The sequence below is a fragment of the Furipterus horrens genome, unplaced genomic scaffold (assembly GCF_987537825.1).
Source record: "Furipterus horrens unplaced genomic scaffold, mFurHor1.1.pri manual_scaffold_4, whole genome shotgun sequence".
NCBI lineage: Eukaryota > Metazoa > Chordata > Mammalia > Chiroptera > Furipteridae > Furipterus > Furipterus horrens.
This window is the reverse complement of record NW_028327174.1, coordinates 131,857,604-131,874,031: the sequence shown is the minus strand read 5'-3', so window position 1 is coordinate 131,874,031 and position 16,428 is coordinate 131,857,604. Positions and strand designations below refer to the sequence as shown.

Here is a 16,428-nt window from a genome sequence, read left to right as displayed (position 1 = left end):
TGGGTGCTTTCGCTTCTCCATTGAGCAAGATATTTTTGGTTGTCTTTTGGAACTTTGGGGTGTAAACTAAATGTTACATCAGTTTTAAAAACCTATTATTACTTCTGCAAAGACTCTGCCAAGTCTCCTATTACCATTTTGTCAACAGACTTCTATTAAACATCTACTTCGTACAAAGCAAAAGAGGTAGCTGGCTATGTTTTCTAAAACACATATCAGAATACATAGTCTAACAAAAATGAGCATATTATTTAATACTAATGATGCAGCATAATAATTAAAGGTGTCAAATATTGCTAATGAAAATTTAATCTGCATAATCTTTCTCAGCAAAAAAACAACAAATACCTTAAAGAATGATTCTATTCTTTGTCACAGTAAATTTATTGCTAGATGTCTATTAAGAAAATAGTCATATATAAGAACAAAATTTCCTGTGAATCTCAATATTTTTGATACTGTTAAAAATAGAACAATCCTAAGTATCAAATATTAGAAAGTGTTTAAAGATGCCAAAATGATTAAACAAAATGTTATATAAATATTAAATTATTTATAGTAGAGTACATTTATTATCATATTAAGAAATAAAATGAGAATTAAAAAATACACATCTATAAAAATTTTTAAATAAAATCATAGTATATGGTCAGTGTTCAGTCAAGGAATCAGAAGACACTCTATGTATTCCAGGAGAGAAGAGTGCACTTTAGGTTTAGTTTCTCCGGAAGGAACTGTTGCAATTCTCAATAATCTCAGAGGAGGTCTAACTAATTACTGGGTCAACAGCAGGCAAATGAAGAGTTCTTCGTAACCCACTGGGAGAGCCATGCTCAATCTCCTCCATGCTCCTGAGTCTCTCTGCCACTTCTTTCAAAGAATAATGGCCTCTAGTGGTTTTCTTCTACTTTTCAAATCTCCTACCTCTCACTTAGGAAACTCTAACCTGGATTCACAGAGAGAAAGAAATTTAAAAAACTATAGTTCTCAGGTTCTCTGAGGGGACTGCAGGAGGTGATGGTGGAACTCTAAATTCATAGCTAACAATATTGCACAGTAATATGGTGTTTACAGAGTTTACTTCTAGATAAACTATAATGTAAGCTTTTATAGTTTTCTTAATATTTTTCATAGTTTCCATATATTTCACAGGTTATATTAATTTTAATAATTTTAAAAAGTGTTTATAATTAAAGTGAGCATGGGAAACGAAACAGAAGGTTTAAAATTATGTTTTTTGAGAAAAATCAGTTGTTTTGTTACTTTGTTGGGTTTTTTGTTTTGTTTGTTTTTTATTTGTTTATTTTTTAGTTTGATTTAGTTTTTGTTTCTGTAAAGCATGTCAACAACTCAGGTTTAGTGAGTACCACCAGAGACATCTCAGCTGTTGCTGTCTCAAAACTCAAAACATGTGAACAAAAATATTTGCTATAAATCTGAAGAAATAAAGCCTCTCCTACTCCTACTCTTATTCTGGATAGTAACTGAAAGACTCAGTCACCTGTCTCATAGCTCCATCTTGACAATTAAGTATCAAGTGCAGCCATCAGCAATGGCTGGGAGGGAGAGGGGGCTGTTAAACAGTTTTCAGAACAGCACACAGACTTTTTTCTATGTATGTCAGGACTTGAGTTTGCCATTATTAACCCAGGAGAGATATCGCTAAATGCTTTAACACACAACCTCCTGAACAGGTCTGCCTGGGAGCTTAAGTCCTCTGAATTTTTTTTTTTTTTGTCTTTTTATTTTGGAATTTACAAATATTCAGTTTTAAGAGTGGTATAATGAATACACAAATACCCATTAATTAGATGAAACAATACCTTGTACTTTACCTTATCTTCTTACATTATTCTTGTGCTAAAAAACCTGTAAAGGAAATTACAGTAATCATGACATTGAACCTCTAAATACTTTAGCATGCATCTCTAAAAAATAAGGATATTTTGCTACATAACTTCTGTCAATGAAGAAACTTCCAAACTTATAAGAATTGTTATGAGTTTATTTGAGCCAAAGTGATGACAATTGCTAGGAAGCAAAATCTCAGTAGAATATTGTTAGTGTACCCAACAAAATTGACAATAATCTCCTCATACTACAAATAACTTTTTTTTATAAGAGAATACATATTATTATTATTTTACTATATAACAGAGTAGTGAATATACTTGACTTTCTCAAATGTCAAATGAGACACAGGAAAATATTTTTCTTTGATTACTGAGAACCTCAATATCATCTGTCTTTTGGAGGATTTGGTTTCTTACAATGTCTATGGTACTATCCATGAGGATACCAATGGTGCTTAGTAGTAAAGAACATTTTGCTAAGTTGTTCTATCATATGTCCTTGTTCAAAGTGTTCGTCTTTTTCTTCAGTACATGATCCAGTGTTTCTTCATAATTGCGCACAGGATCTGGTCAAGGGATAGGTTTTGTGTGTTCATATGGAATGTCCACAGAAGGATGGTAGCAAACTATAGTCCAGTCATCAGATGTCAAAGCAAGCTCTACTTTGAAATTATAGTCATCTGGAAGCAAAGAATATATGGATTTATGACAAACACAATATAAACCTCCATTTTTAATTGGAAATAAATGTTTCAAGATAGTTCTGTTTGATATCACTCACTTCACTGCTGTTACTGCCATGGTGAATCAAGCAAGATGCTTATCAGGTGGTATGAAAAATATGATGCAAAGAGAAAAAGCCTTTAAAACTTGCTTCTAGGTATACCTATTTTCATCCCTCGACAGATCCTCACCAAGACCTCGCCATCTTGCCCCAATCCGGGTCCTAGGATATACAACTCCACGTGACTTCCTCTTCAAAGAACATTTTTTAAAATTAATTAATTAATTTTTTAATAAGGTTACTTTATTTTACTTATCTGTTTTTAGAGAGAAGGGAAAGGAGAAAAAGAGGGAGAGAAACATCAATGTGCGGTTGCCTCTCACACATCTCCAACTGGGGACCTGGCGTGCAACCTAGTCACGTGCCCTGACTGGGAATCCAACCAGTGACACTTGGTTTGCAGGCTGATGCTCAATCCACTGAGCCAAAGCAGCCAGGTACAAAGAACATTTTTAAAGAAGAAATTACTCATAAATTATTCATTAAGCTCTACTGGTGCTAGGAAGTTGACCTTGGGTATATGGATAAAAGGGGTCACAATAAACTACTTGACCTAATCAGTGAATTTGGCAAAATAGCAGGATACAAAGTCAATATTCAGAAATTGAAGGCATTTTTTGTAAATCAACAATAAAATATTAAAAACAGAAACTAGGAAAAAAATCCCATTTACTATAGCAACAAGAGAATGAAGTACCTAGGAATAAACTTAACCACAGAGGTAAAAGATCTGTACTCATGAAACTACAGAACACTGAAAGAAGAAATTAAGGAAGATACAAATAAATGGAAGCATATACTGTGCTCATGGATTAGAAGAATTAACATCATTAAAATGTCCATATGACCCAAAGCAATCTACAGATTCAACTCAATCCTTATTAAAATACCAATGACATATTTCACAAATTTAGAACAAATATTTCAAAAACATACATGGAACAAAAAGTGACACTGAATAGCCTCAGGAATTCTGAGAAGGAAGAACAAAGTATGAGAGATCACAATACCTATATTACAAGGCCACTGTAATCAAAATAGTCTGGTACTGGTATAAGAACAAACACATAGATCAATGGAACAGAATAGAGAGCCCAGAAATAAACCCAAGTCTCTATGGTCAATTAATATATGACAAATGGGGAAGGAGCATAAAATGGGATGAAAAGAGCCTCTTCAACAAATAGTGCTGGGAGAACTGCATGGTATATGCAAAAAAAAAAAAGAAAAAAGAAAGAAAGAAAGAAAGAAAGAAAGAAAGAAAGAAAGAAAGAAACTAGACTGCCAATTTACACCATATGCCAGAATACATTCAAGACGGATCAAAGACTTAAATATAAATCGTGACACCATAAAAGTCCTAGAGGAAAACATAGGCAAGAAAATTACAAATATCCCTGCAGCAATATTTTTACCAATATATCCTCTAGGGCAAGGGAAATGAAGGAAAGAGTAAAAAAAATGGGAATACATCAAATTAAAAAGTTTTTGCATGGCTAAAGAAAACATCATCAAAATGAAAAAGGAATCAGCCATCTGGGAAAACATATTGGCCAATGATACATCAGAAAAGGGTTTGATCTACAAAATATATAAAGAACTCATAAAATGCAACAACACCAGAAAGACAAACAATCCAATTAAAAAATTGGCAAAGGATATGAACAGACACTTCTCCAAGGAGGACATACAGAGGGCCCATACACATATGAAAGAATGCTCAACATCACCAGCCATCAGAAAAATGCAAATTAAAACCACAATGATATACCACCTCCCACCAATCAGAATGGCCATGATCAACAAATCAACAAACAACAAGTGTCGGTGAGGATGTGGAGAAAAGGGAAACCTAGTGCACTGTACATCAGAGAAGGAAAACTCTGACTCCAAAAAACCTCCGCTGCCTTGCGGCATACCTCTTCAGGGGAAAGGCTAAGGGAGTAAACCCCGACAGAAAATCCGGAGCCGGAGTCCCTAAGGCGGTTTGACGTTGTAGTCAACACCGGCAACTCCTGCGGCGCACCTGAAGCCAAGCTGTATTGACTCCGTCTTTCCCTTGGACCCTTCAGCTGCGAAGAGAGGGGGGGTCTGCTGCATGGGCAACAGCAGACCCTCCATATCACCCTGCCCAGGCTCTGTAGCTTCAGCTTCACTGGAGAGGGCACTCCAGCGTCATCACAAGATGTCGATTCAACACGGGAGGAGACAGATACCGTGTCACTCCCGAGTCGGACTGCACAGCCATTCTCGGCGGTGCAGATAGACTCTTAAGAAGCTACACCATCGTCTCTCGAGACGGACGGCTGCCGACGACGACTGAGTGCACTGTAGGTAGGAATGCAGACTGGTGCAGCCACTATGGAAAACAGTATGAAATTTCCTTAAAAAACTAAAAATGGAACTGCTTTTGATTCAGTAATTCCATTGCTGAAATTATACCCAAAGAATCATGAAACACCAATTCAAAAACCTATGCACCCCTATGTTCATAGCAGCATTATTTGTAATAGCCAAGTATTGGAAACAGCCTAAGTGCCTATCAGTAGATGAGTGGATCAAAAAAATGGTACATTTACACAGTGGAATACTATGCAGCAGAAAGAAAGAAGGAACTCCTACCTTTTGCAACAACATGGATGGAACTGGAGAGTATTATGCTTAGTGAAATAAGCCATGCTGTGAAAGAAAAGTACCATATGATCTCACCTATTAGAGGAACCTAGTGAGCAAAGCATACAAATGAGCAAAATAGAACCAGAGGCATGGGAAGATGGAACAGACTGATATGGACCAGAGGAGAGAGGGGTAGGGGAGAGAAAGGGAAGGGTCTAGTCAATGAACTGTCCATGGACAGACAACAGGGTGGGGATTGACTGTGGGAGGAAAGGGTGGGTGGAGCAGGGGAGAGCAACCAGAGAAAATTGGACAAATGTAATAGAAGAACAATTAAAAAAATGTATTGACATATAACATTCTTACAGATAAAAAAGGGGGTCACATACTAAACTTGACAACTCCAGGGGAGGCCTCTGTGGCAGCCTTATCAACTCAGAGACTAAGAACTACATGGGATGGCCTGAAATTAAAACTTACTAACTAAAAGCAGTTTATGGCAAATAGTTCTGTCCTAGGCTAGAACCTTCCCTGACAAAGGTCAATCTTTATCTTAATTGAGACAGTTTATTGTCTTTTTGCATCTAAGATAATATACCTTTGGAATGTGAGATTTCCTTCCTCTAGAACCCTCAAGCATAGGCACCAAACCAGGGGAAAACCACAAATCTCCTCATTGTTATCATTTCATGTTAATTTTTGACTATTAATTATCCTGTATGCACCCGTGTAAAAGAAGTATGTGTCTATCATTTTACTTTTTATCCCAGAGATCTCCACCAACACTTTCCTCTCTCCTGCCTCACTAATCTATCACCAATGGATTTTATGTAACCCACTTATATCTTCTCTGTTGATTGTAATATATAAAATAAGGTGCAAAATGCCCTTCTCCAGAGTATTTTCTCAATTCGTTGAGGTTTTTTTCTTCCGGCAGTTGTTGTCAGTTTGGCTCAAATAAACTCAAAAAAATTCTTACAGGTTTGAATGTTTCTTACATTGACAGGCAGCGGTGACTGGAATAAGGACAACCTTAACTCTCTGACTGCTGTGGAAACACACAAAAGAAACATTTAAGGGATTTCAAAGTAGTTGAAAAAAGTAAAATCCACCAAGTATGCACATAAAATTACATGCAAATAATTATGCAGCTTTACACATGGGGAGATGCTAAGGCATTAGGTTAAGTGCTGGTCCTCTGGGCTTCAAGAGCTAATGATGACAATCTAGCTGAGGGCATTTAGAAAAATCATTTAGCTATTTGCAGCCTCAGATTACTCAGATGTAAGGTAAAGGTGTTTGATTACGTTTTCAAATTTCTCTTCCAGCTCTGCCATTCTGGGTCTCTGTGAATCCATCACAGCCAGGACTTGGATTAAATGCCACACTTGGATAAACTTTCTTCAGTTCCTCTCACCACACATTTTACTCTCCTCTTTCTGCTTAGGCCATATCCTGAAGCACATTTTACTTGGGATTTATCCATTGGCCTTCTTAGTCAGAGTTCATCAGCTCAGTGTCTCTTCCATATCTAGTATGATACATAGTATATGCCTTGATGATGGTGTGAGGTAATGAGGTAGATGCTTGCCAGATGGCATATTTGCATTTTAACAGGGGCCTTCTGGAAAGGATGCCTTAGTACAAAGCAGTGCTATAATTGGTGTGAGTGCCATCACACGATGTAGCTTTTTGAAGAGAAAGACCAAGCATAGGGAAAGGTAAGTCAATCAGAGCATACCAAATTGAAACTATACTCCTAGTTTGAGCTCACCATACAATGATAGGGATAACATTTAAAAATAACTTTAAGGCATTTGAATTGTACCTGAAATGAAGAAATTTTCTTCTTTTTGGTGGTAGATTTTCATGTTTTTAATTAAGTTCATGGACACAGAATGACATAAATTATTCTGATTAAAAGGTAAACACAAGCTAAGCCAATGTTAAAATAAAAGGCAAAGAGTGGATATTTAATTTCTACAAAAAGACATTTTCTACATACAGTTTCATTTTCATTCACTGACTGAAATTGTTATATAATCTGAGATGTCTTTTAAAACTTCATATAAAATTAACATAAATACAAAGAGCAATGGTTAAGAATTCTGGTACTATGCAGTTAATTTTATATGAAAATAAATTTTGCATGTTTGTAAATGCCATTTTTATAGTTGCAGTTATCCTCAAATATTACAACATGAGTTAGTTTTTTTCTGAATTCTAGGCAAAATCTCTGAGGATATGACTTTTAGGTGTGCTATAGTATTGCCATCTCTGAATTGGAGTAAAGATAAGCAAAACAAGTATCAAGCAGAATATGAACATTCTAAATAACATCTAATCTTTCAGTTCTTGTTTCAAGGTGTTTTTCTCTCTGTGCCAGTCTTTATTCTTGATACAAAAGAACACCATCTTTATCAACCATTATGGTATGGTACAGACACACACTTTACAGAGAAAATCTCAAATATAAGGTCTGAAAAGGCCTTTAAAGATCATGCATGAGTCAAAGTCACTACTGAGTGGAAGCAGCATTAACTTAAGGATAATGATACTTGAATTCTAAGCCCTAATAAAGATCTTAGGAGAGTGTGAATTATGGCAACCTCCCCTACCTTAAAATATACATCTTAAACCTTGAGGATCACTTAGTTTGTTTTCTGTCCATTATTGACTACTTGAAGAGTTCTAGCATTATTTTTTTTAAAAAGGGTATGAAGCCCTCCTTCCACCAAAGATGGAAAATCATTTCAAATAATGTTCAGAAAGTTTCGTGAATCTATAAATTCCATTCTATCATGCATTCACTAATTCATTGAATAGAATCATATTAATGTTCTAATTCATTTTATATGGCCCAAATAGCCTAATTTGTCCCAGACAAGTGAGTTTTCACTCTTGCAATTTATTTCAAAATTGTTCCTTGTACCTCTTTTAAAACACATTGATGTCGTTTTAAATTTTTTTAAATTATAAACATAAAAAGAAAAATAATTAGAATATATTGTAGTTTTGAGGAAATAATATAATAACACATAAAAGGTGTGTGCCTTAAACATTTTTTAAGTTAATTAGTTCAGTCAATTTCCTGCTATTACATTGTTCAATATTACTCAAGACATAAGAAACTACTTGAGGAATTGCCACACATATTTATCACTCTTCTCTAGGCAGTCACTTGCCTTTGTATTGATATATAGTGGTGACAGTTCTCCAATGTCAAATATAAATGGTATCTTATCCAATAAGGTGGGATTTTTTTCTCTCTTGAGAAAAGTTTAGATTGTTTTTTCTTAAATATTTCTGAAAAGCAGGGAGCTGGTTTGACTAAGAAGCCCAGAAGTCTGTTGAGAAGAAAAGAATAAGGAACCCAATCACTCATCCCCAAGATTCTACATTATCATCATTTATCAGATTGAAATAGATGATCCCGACACAGGGACAAGAAAAAGTGAAGCATGAAAAATCACCATGGAGTTAAAAAGTGAAACAATCATTAGCTGATCCTGTATCAAGTCCAGTGGTGAAAGGAGGATCAATTTGTGTCCACTAAATTGCAGACTCTGAATCCTGTTCAGCTGCAGCCCACCAAAGGACACACTCTCTTCTTGATAAAGTGTTGATGTTCTAAAGCTAATGTGCTTCTACATAGGGAACCCAGGTCAGTTTGGCAGTGTAAGACACTTGACAAGAGAATAATGGATTTAGGGAAAATGTTCTTTCCCAGAACCAGAAATATCTAAGGTAGCCTGAGTAGGAATTCTTCACTCCTTAAAGTGGGCAGGACTGAAACAAGCAGTTTAGCCTTACCACCAGTCCTGGGACGTGATCCTGTGGCAGTGTGAGGAGCTCTTAGAACTCTCAGTATTTTGTCTGATTCTCATGGAGACACATCTGTGTTCCAACTCTTACAGCAAACTTGTTGCAACCAGCACTACCCTTAGGGAAAAATTAACAGTATGGTGTTTCAGTAAGCATAAGAAAAAAATAGTGGCAGAAATGTCAAAGGCTTGGATGAGCTGAAGGTCTCTCTCTGAACAATCTGAGTCTTAGCAGCAATGGTCCTCACTCTTTGAATGTAAGTCAACAATTAGGCTTGTCATCTTAGGAGACAGAAGTACTGAACATTTGACATTCTAAACATTTGTGTGAAATATGCTATATTTGGGGATACCACTAGGGCAAAAACTTACACAACCATATTGTAAAATAAGACATTTCAGGTTTTTTTGTATGTAGTTACTTTGTTAGTTATAGAAATAGAACTAATTGAAGAAAGCAAATACTCAAGTTTTATTAACTTAAACCATTCAGATTTATGGATAGATGAGTAGTATATCAAATCACCTATCACTGACAAAGTTAAAATAAAAGGGATCCAATACTGTCATATATATTACTATTGTAAGTCCTTCATTTTCTAAAACAAATGTTCTTTCAAAAAACAAATATAGTTAGAAGTAGACTTTTCAGAATGTTTTATCAAAACAGTTCTTTTAAAAATACACCATAAAAAGTTGCTTTATATCTTAATGTATTCACTTATTTGCATATATTTATTGAACTCATTTATTGACAAAAAAAAAAAACCACTTATCATATTTTCTGGCAGAAGAATTAGCTTTCTTTTTGGCCAGGCCATAAACTAATATATAAATTTTACCCCTATCAAAAAATGTTAATAACTATCTCACCCTTGGGGAGTCACCTCACATTTGTTTGTCAAAGGATCATTTGCTCATTACTCGCTGTCTATTTCTCTGATAAAACCTCCAAGAATATGAAAGTTCCAAGTATAGCTATTACATTACTTAATGTATAGAGTAACACAAAAAATTTATACTTTAAAGTCATTGGCAAAGTCTAAGTAGCAAGTGCATGAGTATCCAACATGTATTGTATGATCATGATACTTTCTTTCAATAGACATAAAAAATCTCAGTGTTTTGTTTTTGTTTTTGTTTTTGTTTTTGGACAACCAAAAGTAGCCTTTATTATTTAAGTTTCCCAAAGAAGTCCGTGATATAATTGAACACATTGACTTCTTTTATATTAGTCATATTTTTTTCAAAACATAATAACTGCTCTGTGATCCCTTTCTTTTTTACTTCAGCCATATTAGCAACTTAACAGACCATCAACATCAGTTGACTCATCAAGATGAACATAAATTTTATGAGAACAAACTTTGATAACTTCATACAACATACCTTGTTTCACCTTATGAAGGGAACAAAGGAACAAAAGAACAAAGAATCACACTGATAAGAACAAGGGATTGCACTGAACCTTCAGTTGTGCTACTGCTGTCGACCAAATTTATAATTGCATAAAGTTTTCTGATTTCTTTCTTTGAGATATTGTTGTCTGAGCAAAATATATGCATTTTGACCAGCTCTATGTTGAATTATTTAAATGACAAACTCAAATGCCTTTAAAACTCTTCTCATAGTCATCAGTGTCAAGGCCTTGCCCAGCTGCACTTCTGGATAGTTTCTCACAATTTTCTAGTTTGTTTGATGGTTGGAGATGTATACATTATAGTCATTGACTTGTATCAATTTTTTAATATATAATTTCACAAGTACTGAACACAAATATAATTTAATTATAATGTTTTAGTATGATTCACAAAGGTATTCTGACTTTCAAATTTTGGTGTGGAAGTATCATTTAAGCAATACTCATACAAGAGTTAACTCATTAACTGTATATTTCATGAAATATCTTAAAACATGGTGGCATTAATTTAGACTGTGATAGAGCAAATCAACACAAGCAAGTTTCCACTGTGTAAAATTAGGTAATATGCTTAACTCATTGACTTACACGTTTAATCAGCAGGTTGTACATGAGAAACCAGGCATGCATAGTTTTAGTTGTTTAAAGGAATATAATTGGGATTTAAATACAGAAAGTTTAACTTACATGACTACATCATATTGCCTCTCAATGCACTAAGAAGTTATATACTATCAAGCTGCAAACTGTACTTTTTCCTTGGTGTCATGGTTTAATTTGTATATTTTAAAATTTGCCTTTTAAACAAATCTAGAATAACTTCTATCTCAGAAACAATATTTAGTAACTACTTTCAACTAAAACCTGTTAAAGTATAAACAGAATATAGTACCTGCTTTCAATAAATTAGCATTTTAGCAGATAAACAATCAAAGTAAAAATACAGTAAGGATCAGGAGACAGGATGCTCTGGAAACCTTTTTGCATAACTAAAAAATGATAAATATAGGCTGAAATATGTTCTTACCATTATTTAAACAGTTCCAGCCATCTACTACTTTATTGTCCTGTTGTCTAGGTTTTATGAGTGAGGAGCCCTCTGGGTCTGATTTAGTAGGCCTAAGCTCATCTAGGAAAGTTTCTAATTTCTTTAGTCTACACTCTTTCAGGGAGATGTCCTATGATTTGGTAAACAGCAATTCCTTTATAGTTGATGGATTGCAGCAGGGGTCCCCAATTCCCTTGGCCATAGACCAATACAAGTGCAAGGCCTGTTATGAACCAGGTTGCACAGAAGGAGGCGAGTGGCAACTGAGCAGCAAAGCTTCATGTGTGTTTACAGCCATTCTTCATTGCTCGCATTACCACATGAGCTCCACCTCCTTTCAGATCAGCAGCGGCAGTAGATTCTCATGGGAACATGAACCTTGCTGTGCACTGTGCATATAAGGGATCTAGGCTGAGTGCTCCTTATGAGAATCTAATGCCTGATGATCTGAGGTGGAGCTGAGGCGGTGAGGCTAGTGCTGGGGAACGGCTGCAAATACGGATGATCATCAGTAGGAGGTCTGACTGCACAAAGATGATAATAAATCAATTGATTGCAGAATCATATCAAAACCCTATCAGTGAGTGGCAAGTGACAATTAAGCTGCACCTGTGGCAGGTTGTAAAGCCATCCTTCTCCTTCCCCCCTGCCTGGTCAATGCAAAAATTATCATCCATGAAACAGGTCCCTGATGTCAAAAAAGGTGGGGACCACTGCTTTGTAGAACCTAAGATTACCTCTGAGAGCAGAAGCAACTACTAAAAATCTTAGGCATTATAAAATATTTTAGTCAAATAAGGAATAATTAAGATTTAATTATTATATTATTTTTTAACTCATTACAAAAACATTTTAAAAATTATTCACACAATATTATATATTTGGCCTTATATTAACAGTTATACCTTCCCTGATCTCTTTTACTTCTTATGATTCTGTTGTTTTTCGTATATGTACTTCATATCTCTAAGGAGATAATTAATTTAATAATTCAAATTGATAAAATTTTATTTATAATATAAAATCATAACATTGGAGAATTTGTTTAAGAATGATTCTAGAAATATCATTTGTTTATTTTCACATCTAATATGAAAATAGAATCATTATTTAATCTTTTCTGATTTTGTAAAGGATGTTTGAAAACTTTTCATAGCTTTCGTTTCCCTTATCCTCACCAAGTAAGCAACTGTGATTTAATTTTAAAAAAAGAAGTGATAATCAAAGTATTTTTACTTAATTTAGTATGGATTTTATGGCCACATCTGTACCTTCCAAATTAAATAAACAAAAACACATTTTTTCTTTCTCATCCACTTTGCATTTGTTGAATTTATTGAGCCATATATAATATCATAAACACTACAGAATAATCAAATGTTTTTGTTTTGTAGTCTTTGGCTCATATACCTATATGTAACATATGTTATAAAAAGGAAATATAAAGCCCTGGCTGCTGTGGCTCAGTTGATTGAGCGTCAGCCTGCTAGCCAAGTGTCGCTGGTTCGATTCCCAGTCAGGGCACATGACTAGGTTGCACATCAAGTCCCCAGTTGGAAGCACGAGTGAGAGGCAACCATACAGTGATGTTTCTCTTCCTCTCTTTCTCCTTTCCCCTCTCTCTAAAAAAAATAAACAAACAAACAAACAAATAAATAAATTCTTTAAAGAAAAAGGAAATATATAGAAAATTATTAAAATAAAGCTTTTTACCCCATAGTAATTATTTAGGAACAAATAATAAACATAACCAAATAGTCTAATTATCATTAATTAGCTTCCTTGAAAAATTCAAGGATTCAGTTGAGTACAGGAACCATTTAGAACCCTAGTGAAATCTCTTAAATCAAATGTGGTTCTGAGAAGAAATTTTGAAGGTGAAAGTATTTTATTTCTTGGCAAAAAAAGCATGCATTTCCTCATTAATTTTTAATGAACTATTACATGCTTCTTCCAAAAACTCATTGTAACGATAACTCAAAAATAATAGTTGTGAACTCATTGTGCAAGAACTTTTGAGGTATTAGGGTAAAATGCATTTTGAAAAAGAAAAGAGAAGTTTTTTCCATCGTTCCTTCTTTTTATTTTTTAATTTTTTTATTGTATTCCTTCAACTTTCCTTAACTGGTTAAATAATAACTAGAAATCAACATGAATCTAAAGATACTAGAAATTTGTATCAAGAAACCTATAGTGAACATTGAAATCTTAATACTTAAAGACATTATTCTTCATAATATTCTAGGTTCTAGAAACACAGTTGAGACAAATGAAGTTTATAACCATAAAAGTACTGTATAATCTTAATGTAATTTATAAACTTGAACATGAATTTCCTAAATCCTTATATTTTCTTTTATGTGCATATATTCATGTGCAATATTTCTCTCCCACCATGAAAGGTCTCCAGGACTATCATTTGTTTGCCTCCTTATTCTTGAGGGAAAGAATAATGTTTTGATTAATTTGTTGATGGACTGATCTATGATTAGACAGGGATTGATTATGTTCTTTAACTGATACTTACTACCTCAATCCACCATTGATTCAGCAGTAATTCCTGCGTCAAGTTATTTCTGTTGTTTTTTTAAGTCCTTCAGTGGAACCTGCTCCATTTATGGAAGAAGGTGATGAAAGTTATTAGCCTGTCCTTGTGAAATCATACAGCAGGTTGGCAGGCACCTACAAAGTGGTTGAATGAATATTCCATAAGTATTTGAAGCTTCTCTAGCCCATCCCATTTGACATTTTCATTGCAACTCTGCAATATTAATTGTTCATTAGAGATCAGATAAGTTATATAATAACTAGCAGTGGGATCAGCAACAGTAATAGGAAATAAATGTAAGCATGTGCCAAGCACATATTATTTTAATATACATTTTAGAAGTTAATATCCCTTGATCTGACCTTTATTCATTTAATTACATCTTTATTTATGTCAGTGATTTTGCATAGTTTCTTGAGACATTTTATGTTTGGCTTTTCTATTACTGCTTAAAACATTATCACAAACATAGTGGCTTCAAACAATTCCAATTTTATTGACAGTTTTCAGGGGTCCGAAATGGGAGCGCTGTTTAGTGAGGTTCTCTTTTAGATCTTTAAGACTGCAATAATGGTAGTGATGATAATAATGATAAGGATGACTGCAAACTCATCTGAGGCTCAAGGTCCACTTCCAAGCTCTCATGATTATTGGAAAAATTAATGTTCTTGCAGCTACAGAACTCATGCCTGCTTGCTTCTTCAAGGACAGCAGGAGGGGAAGTTTCTGACCTCTGGACCCTCTTATAAGGCATGACTGCTTAGGCCAGGACCACTGGAGATAATCTCCCTTTGATTAACACATTAATGGCATCTGCAAAATTCCTTCACCCTCTCCAGATGATGTAACTCGAACACTTATTGACACACTGTATATTTACAGGTTCTGCCACATTTAAGGGAAGAGGATTATATACAATGTAGTGGGTTTTTCTGAGGTCATCACAGAATTGTGCTTACCACATTATGCTACTTTTTATTCTTTTTTTAACTTATGAACTGATTATCCCCAAGGATCACTACCTCTTATACTTCAATTGGTGAACCTCTCTGAAATGCCTTTCTTTGGTTTCTTAATAGTTATTACATAGCTCTGCAATTTAAAATAATAAAAAAGCAGCCTTTCTATGTGCCAACACTGTTATAAAAACTTTATGTGCATTAACTAATTTCATCTTGGGGACTTGCTTTTCAAATTACAGGCATTCTTTAAGTCTATGAGCTGTACCCAGATCTTTCTAAGAACTTTATTGTTTACAAAAAGAACCCTCACAAGTTTGAAGATTAAACTTTCATAAATACTAAAATATTTTTCTAGGAAGAGTAAGAGAGTATTGATAACTTTTTGAACCTACTTATCTCACCCAGTATGCCTGTGTACATATTTGTGACCATAAATGTTCTTACAACAAAAACTATAGAGTACAATTTGATGCATCCTGACCTCAATAGAAATGTAATATCCTTCCTTCTGTCTTTCAACTAAAGAAAGAAGATTTTGTTTAACTTTCCCTTGTTTTTCCTGTCTCAGAAAGCCTTAACTGCATAAAGTGAATGATATTAAAACAAATTCTCTACACTTCAAGATTATCATATGCTCCACCTCTTTCCACACCATATCCATAGTCATTAGGACATAACCAAGGCTCTTCTTTTCCATATGAGAAACGCTTGGCTTAATCCATATTTCTTATAAGTTTGACACTGACTATAATCTTCTTATTAAATATTTATTCCTTTGACTTAACTTACTTTTTAAAAAAGTAATGAATGCCCGCTATATGCAATGTTCAAGGTGCTTCATCTACATTAGTTGTTAACACTAAACTAGATTACTTGGAGCATTGGAAGTGAGATATTCTTAGTCCCATTTTGAAGAGTCAGAGACTGTGGTTATAGAAGCAAAGGTCACTAGAAAGTAGGTAGAAAAATGAGATTCAAATTAATTTTTTATTTCAAATTTTATTACAGCTCCACTATAGTAGACTACCTTTTATAAAATGCACATACTTGTTTGAAGGTTATTAAGCCACTTAATCAACATTTCTTGTGAATCAAAGTTATGGAAAGTTCTATACTAAGCATAGGGTAGGGACTCCATTGACCATTCCTCTTTGATAGTACACTCTAAAATCTACTAAAACGTCCATCAATGTAAATTATATAGAATTATAATGTAGTTATGTTAAAAAGATTGTCAGTCATAAATATTTGAAATGCTAATTAATTTTATTAGATATGATACTTTCTTCCCAATAAGTACCTTTGAAAACTGAAGTGTAATTGAAGAGAGGGAGTGAAACACTTATTACAAGGCAGACCTATGGTGGCCAACA

At 34.3% G+C, this 16,428-nt stretch overlaps 1 pseudogene; it reads right to left on the bottom strand.

Annotated features, from left to right (window-relative positions):
• Positions 1–2,238: 2,238 nt before the first annotated feature.
• On the bottom strand, positions 2,239–2,654 carry LOC150012868 (large ribosomal subunit protein mL42 pseudogene; annotated as a pseudogene).
• Positions 2,655–16,428: the final 13,774 nt, after the last annotated feature.